This window comes from Dipodomys ordii, unplaced genomic scaffold, assembly GCF_000151885.1.
Source record: "Dipodomys ordii isolate 6190 unplaced genomic scaffold, Dord_2.0 Scaffold34, whole genome shotgun sequence".
Taxonomy (NCBI): domain Eukaryota; kingdom Metazoa; phylum Chordata; class Mammalia; order Rodentia; family Heteromyidae; genus Dipodomys; species Dipodomys ordii.
The window spans coordinates 7,747,355-7,754,993 of record NW_012267250.1 but is presented as its reverse complement, the minus strand read 5'-3'; the positions used below and the strand labels follow the sequence as shown (position 1 = coordinate 7,754,993).

The following is a 7,639-nucleotide window of genomic DNA, read 5'->3' as shown; positions in this document are numbered from 1 at the left end:
ATGTTGATCTCTTTGTCTTATTGATTTTAAACTAATGAAGAAATAAATCCATTTTATTGCAAGATACTTGAAATAACTTTTAGAAGAAGGAAGATTGTGAATTATACATGGCCATGAATTATAAATATTTGGCCTTAAGATTTCAGCACTGGTAGTTATCTCCCTAAGTCATGCATTAAAGCTATCACCACAACAATGTGGCCATGAAGGAGGAGCAACAAGCAGTAAGCTGTTCTGGCTCTTTGAAAACAAATCATTTGTACTTTGGGTGGTACTTAGATTCAGTGACCTAGGTAACCACAGAGAGAAATCCAAGAAGTTGCACATTTTAACTTTTTGCTCTGTAAAGGAAGCAGAAAAATGTGGTTTAGCTTCTCAAATACCAACAGTTACTCAGTGTAAAGATTTACCTCTTGAGATGAGTAAGGTTAGAATGAAATGTTTAGGCAGTTCTCCTTGGGATGTTTTTGTTTGATGAGCAACCTTTTCTTGTATCAACTCCAGCTGTTAGACTGAATGGCTGATATCAAAATGACAGTAAGGATAAACTACTCAACATACTCACATTTAGATGATCTCTTGTCAGTGTTCTTTGGTCTCTCTCAATTCTCTGACACTGAGATGGAGTATTTGGAGATTGTAGCAATGGAGAAATAAAAAGGCTATTATTTGAGAGGGAACAGAAAGAACACTCCAGATAAGGGAACTTGAAGGAAGAATGCTTTTAAATAAATGTGGCAGAAGGGTAAGGATGAACATACAGAATTCTGATATAAGAGGTGTTAAAAAATTATGAAAAAAAGAAATTGAATGAGAGTATAAGAAAACTGCATGTGTAGGTTGTGGATAGACAAACGCCTTTAAAGTACAATAATGTTTCTATAAAGGCCTATAGATTATTTTTTAATTTGTGTGCCAATACTAGGGCTTGAACTGAGCACCCTGGCTAATTCTCTACCATTTGAGCTACAACTCTACTTTTGGATTTTTGGTAGTTACTTGGAGATAGAGGTCTTATGAACCTGGGCTGGTTTTGACTATAATATTCAGATCTCAGCCTCCAGAACAGCTAGGATTTTAGGCACAAGCTACTGCCACTTGGCTATATCTCTATGTAAGTTAAATTGAGATGAAGTGAAGAGGTGAAGAATTCCACCTAGGGTCTAGCTAGGGTGTTGATGAAAAAAGATAGGAAAAAAATAGATTGGACACCTACCTTGTGCCTGATTATTACATACTTACATGACCATCTTGAAAGGTAAGAAAATTATTTCCAAATCTACAGAAGAGCTAACGCTTACAGAAAATCACTAAGCTACGAATCATCAAAACTTCCATTTTAAGATTCTTTCTCCTGAGAATCAAAGGAGAAAAGGTGATCTTAAAGCTAGTATCTTTAGAAAAAAACAAAGATGATTTCTAGAATGTTAGACATTAAAAATGGTGTCGAGATTAAATAGTTATGAAAAATTCATGGACAGAAATTTTAGTAATCCCAGCTTGTGTTTATACTTATTTTGTCCTAAGTGAAGTTCTAAGCAGTTTGTTTGTTTTTTTAACAATTAAGTGATTTAATTAGGCAAGCATTTAACCAATTGTTTAGTTAATAACACATTATTGATTTTATTAAATCTTTTTTGTACTTTTTTATTGTAAAAATACCATACAGAGGGGTTACAATTACATGAGCAAGGTAACGAATACATTTCCTATTGAGCGTCATTGCCTCCTCCTTTGTTTTTCCCCTACCATCTCTTCCCTCCCACCTCCACAACTATATCACAATCACATTTTATATCTTATCCGATAAGTGCAGTTATCATGGTCACTCAGCTGATGCTTATTTGGTATAGTGAAGGTGCTCTCTTAATGGCTTAGCCTGGATTCCCTTAAAATCTTGGCACAAAGTTTGGCTGCCAACTAATTAATTTTGAGAAATGATCCAAAGGAACAAAAATGCGAAATTGGAAAGGATGAAAGAGAGAAGTAGGGAAAGCCAATATAAATGATGTAATGCATAATTGCTGAATACACAAAGGTATGTAGTCCTCCTACAACTCTTTAAAGAGCTGAAAAGAAATAAAAAAGATTTGTCCTCAACGGACAAGAAGAAGTTATTGAATAACTAAATGCCTTCCATCCTCATTGGTAAAGGTTTCAGCCACAAGTTGAGTTTGCACTTATACAAGAACGTTGATCAGATTACCACATTTCATGTGGTGATGATAGAATAGAGATCAGAGATATGAGTACAGTGAAGGGAAACTATGGTCAGTATAGTCGTTAGAGCAATGGCTTGAGTAAAAGAAATTTAGGCCAAGAACAGGTAAAATGGAGCACAAGTGTGTTCAAGGTTCACAGGCAGAACTAATTTAAATCTAAGTGTTCTGACTCAAGTCCACTTGTACTCTTAGAGCAGTGATTCTCAACTTAGTATATCAGCTTCACTCAGAGAACTGTTGAAACAGTCTCACTCTAGAGTTGCTCATTATGCTGGTTAAAAGTAGTGCCAGGGAATTTGTAGTTTTCCCAAGTGATATTGACTGGTTCAGAGAACATCTTTTGAGAACTAAAGATCTCCAAAAGAAGTAAAAGAAAGATTCGACACAATGAAGAGAAACTATACCCAGTCCTGTGACTTGTGAGTTGTTTCAAAACAGCTTAATTAGAGAAGAAAAAGCTGCTCTTACAAGGTTTGGATCACAAAAATGTAAGAAAAAGTTTGTTTTTAGAGACAGGAAATGAACATAGATGTTATGAGGGACTGTCACTTCAGGAAAGGTCTCTAAACAAATAATTGCAAAATGTGAAGAGTGTGACAGTCCAAAAATTTGGAATTTGATGAAGCATAACTTCAAATGGGGGAACATGGGAATGAAAACAGATTAGCTATTCAAGCAAAATGTTTGTGATAAGCTCTCAATTTTTTCTACATTTAGTTAAATAACTATTAAATACAAGATTGAAAAATATGAATATCTTCTTACTTCAAAGAAGTTTACAATCTAGTGATTAATAGAAATAAGAAAGCAATTTAAATGATCTGGCAAACTTTTAGAGAAAAATAACAAAACATTGGAATAGCATAGGAAAGAAATTAACAAAACTTTGTCTCAAAAAGCTGAAAAACATTTCCATTAGAAGATGGCAATTAAGCTGGTCTGAAGGAGAAACAGAATTTGCCTTGCAAAGAAGAGAGGGAAAATGTTCTGGGCAGAGGGAACACCAGCAAGAAATCATTGGGGAAGAATATTGCAGTAGAGTTTACCATAGTATATTCTGTAACCTGACTAAAGTTTTTTATATGACAGATAAACTGTTTTATTTGTATCCAATAAGCACCAGATAGCTAGTAGAGAGTTTTGTCCTCTAATATTTGGCACAAGCAGACATTATTTAAGATTTTTTTTTAGAAATATTTCTGGATGGAAAATAGCAAATGAAGTTGGTTGGAGAAACAAAAAGTGTGAAAGACAAAATGTAGTAATGAAGGTTCTAAAACAAATCTACAGCAGTACTTGCTCCCTGCAGAAGACTGAGATGCAAAGAAAGAGCAGAATCTGAAAACCAATAGATGTACGATATGAAAGAGGGTGACAGACAAATATTAGGGATTGTTTATCTTGCAGATCCTTCACAAATATGAGTCCTTTATCTGGAGTATGGGTTAATGCTTCCTGTAAAATTCAGTATTTTCTTTAGTTGTATTTTGATTTTGAGCATGTAGATATAAGACACCTCATGAGGCTAAGGCGAAGCGTTCCACAGTGTTCTATTTGTTAAGTTCTCAATCTTTCTAGATGTACATTGAGATCACCTAAAAACTCATTGTTGCCTAATTACCTTACCATAGGGTCTTTGTTTTAATGGAAGATTCCCCTTTCGGCTCCAATGAGTACATCTGGGAAATTCTGATTCAGGAGCAAAACTTCTTTAAAAAGTGCTAATACTTTTCCCATAGAAAAGTTGAGAGTGCCCTTTTTCTCAAAGGAGGTCATGTTGTATACTAGACAGGTCATGGCTTCAGACCATCAAACTGGAGCCACTCCCTTGATGGTTTGGGCAAGTGAGGTTAGCTGGGGTTTCAGTGTCCTTGTTCATTTATGAACAATGAATAATGATTCTACTTTTCAGGATTGTTGAATTGTAGATAAAATATATTAAGTACATAATGTGTAAGCAATAAATTATAGTTGCTAATTTTACTTTAGAAGGTTTGGAATTTTTTACTGTGTTATTACTACTTCTCTTATTCTGGTTTTTGACTAAGTTGAGGAAGTTCTCATCCATTCTTGTCTCCAGGTATTTTTAATTTCCCTATTGTTTCGAGTTTTCCCCATTGTTTTAAATGTTATTTCTACCTATAAGTATATATTCTTGTCTGCTATTTATCATTTTGACTTTTTCTGGTTGAACCAAATGGTCAGTTTATTGGAAGAAGGCTAAAAGGTCTGTGGAGCAAACCTAGATTTGATGATTTTTCAGGGTCATTTTGCTTTTCAAAAAAAATTAAAGCCCAGTGAGAAATCTGCTGCTCTGAACCCTGAGCTATTTCTGTATAATTCCATGGCTGCAGCTCTAGTTTCTGATTTGCTAAAAAGGATGACTCATAAGGCTAAATCACAAGCATGTCAGAAAATATAACTATTACAACCCATTCACATTGCAGTTAAAATGATTAGCACACTATTATAAAGATGCTTCCTCTGACAGGAGGGTAAATATTGGCTTAACTAGAGCACAAAATTTGACATGGCTATATTCCAGTCTCATTTATAAATCTCTAAACCAGTAAATTTTAAGTGGTGCATCATATTTATTCTCATATCAGTATTCCATATCAACTCCTACTCAAACACCAATATATACAAGTTTTACTCAAATTTTCTCACAAATCAAAGTAATTTAAAACTCAAAGTACTCTTTCGTTCAGGCCCATGGCGCTGGCAGGATGGGCAAGTGTCCCGGTTTTCATACTGTCCGGAAGCTCTGTAGTCACCGACATGACCAGAAGTGGCATAATAAACAATATAAGAAAGCCCATTTGGGAACAGCCCTGAAGGCCAAGCTGTTTGGGGGCGCTTCCCATGAAAAGGGAATTGTTCTGGAGAAAGTAGGAATTGAAGCCCAGCAGTCAAATTCTCTTATCAGAAAGTGTGTCAGGGTGTAGCTGATCCAGAATGGCAAGAAAATCACAGCTTTTGTATCCGATGATGGTTGCTTGAATTTTATTGAAGAAAATGATGAAGTTCTGGTTGCTGGATTTAGCCAAAAAGGTCATGCTGTGGGTGACATTCCTGGAGTCCGCTTTATGGTCGTTAAAGTAGCCGATGTGTTTCTTTTGGCTCTATACAAAGGCAAGAAGGAAAGACCAAGATCACACATTTCAATGAAAAAAATAGTAATAAATTTTCATAGTCTGAAAACAATCAAAGTAATAATACTATCCTTAGTCATCAAAGTTAATAAACTTCAGGTATGTAGTTTTGCCTATTCCTGCTCAACATTTTCTATGGCTCCCCATTGAATTAACTACAAATTGTTAATTTGTGGTTGTGATAAGCTTTGTACTTGTAACAAACTCTCAGCTTTTTTCTTCTCTTTTTGCAACTTAAGTCTCTCCAAAGGTACTGTGGAGAACAAGGGAACTCTAGTGCTTCTCAAATTTTATTATACATATAGACCTGAAAATGTGAAGGTGATTCTGAGTCATTGGAGCAGAGGCAGTGTCGTTCAGAGTAAGATCAGGGCAAGACCTTCAGTGATAAGGAAGGAAGCACAGACGTAAGTATTATGTCCTGCTTGTTTGACAAGAGCAGGATTTAAAGAAATGGGATTTAATGGAAATAGGAGGGAGAAACAAAGAATCCTTGCAAGCTTCCTCTCAAGGTTTTCAAGGTATTCTTTCTCCAGAGCACAGGAATCAAGGGAGGAAGGGGGCACAAATGGAGTCATTGTATTCAAAGCGCACTATGTAAAAAATGAACTCTCTGACTTGTACATAGGGACAGTAAGGGGAAAATGGGGAAGATGAAAGAAAGGGGTGACATTGACCAAAAATCATGGTACTCTAAACTGATTTATGGAATTATAATGCTTTTGTGCAACTACTTAATAGTAACAATAAAAGTATTTTTAAATAATGAAAAAGAAAAATCTGGGTGGGACAGGAGACCCTATTACTTGACTTTTTGTGGTTTATATTTTCGCTCTGCCTAGGTACTTTATATCAAATTGCCAAGGATCTGAGACATCAAACTCTAAGGCACTTAACCCTATTTTTTTCACCCAAACTAAGACTGTGTTCCCAAATCAGCAAAATGTGCTTTGACTTTATCATACTTTCCTAGGGCAGAAAACAGGGAGGTCTTTATCTTTCTCTGCTTTGAGAATTTTAACCATGGTGTATAGGGGTCTGGCTATCAGTTACAAAACTCCCAGTGTACTTGGGAGTTTTCATGCACGTTAAACATGGTACAAGATTCCGGAACCCTCAAATACTGGGATAACTTGTGAAATACATACTTATACAAGTATATGATAAGGCCTCTCTATGTACTAATGTACTTGAATTATAGTACAAAACACTAAATGACTGCTCTGTTGAAGTGAATATCTTGGAGACTAATACTAAAACCTTTCTCAGACTTTAGGTTTAGTCAGTCTTTTGTATAAGTGTACATAATGGTTATGTTTTTACTTTGTTACTTGGTATTGATTGTTTAGAGAGTATGAGAGTGATTACAAAAGATTCTTTGTCTATAACTGAAAGTAATTTTTAAGTGTTAATGATGCATTTGAAGTGCTATTCTGTATTTAGAGAACAAACTGTCCTAAAAAGTTTGAGTTTCTGGCACCATTGTTCCTTCTGGGATTTTGCTCAGCTCCTTAATTGAGTCATTTTTGTTTTAATCAAATTGTTGCTTGGAGCTATGATACTGCCAGAGAAAGTCCTAGTATGATTCTCATTTTAGCCTATGCTGGGCCAATAATACTCCATTTTGAAATTCAGTCCATGAGTTTATGACTCTTCACTGACTACAGAGAGAGTAAAACATTAATAAGTATTAAACTGTTACTTTCTGACTTGCCTTTTTAATAGGAATCCAAAAGTTAATAAGGTGGAAATGTTTTCTTAGTGAAGCTCACTTTTAATGTTTAACTCCTAGTTTGTTTCTGGGACCAAGCCAACAAGAAGTTTCCTGCTTTATGTGACATTAACAACAGAGGGTTTAGGTACTAGCTTTGACTTCCTGGTTCTAATCATAACTATGTTTAGAATAGCCTTGGGAGATTTTTTTTAAGTATAGAACTATAGCACTACCATAGGACCAGAGGACCTGTATTTTAAAACCAGGACTAGTTCGTGTGACAGTAGCTCATGCCTGTAATCCTAGGTACTCATGAGGCTGAGATCCGAGGATCACGGTTCAAAGCCAGCCTGGGAAGGAAAATCATCCATAAGACTCTTGTCTCCAATTAACCGCCAGAAAACCAGAGTGGTATTGTGGATTAAGTGGTAGAGTGCTAGCCTTGAGCTGAAGAGCTGAGGGACAGCACCTGAGTTCAAGCCTCATGACTGACAAAAAGGAAGGAAAAGGAAGGAAGGAAGGAAGGAAGGAAGGAAGGAAGGAAGGAA

General features: G+C 35.7%; 1 pseudogene; it reads left to right on the top strand.

Annotated features, from left to right (window-relative positions):
* Positions 1 to 4,951: 4,951 nt before the first annotated feature.
* LOC105986232 overlaps positions 4,952 to 7,639 on the top strand; it is a 79,491-nt pseudogene continuing 76,803 nt past the window's right edge.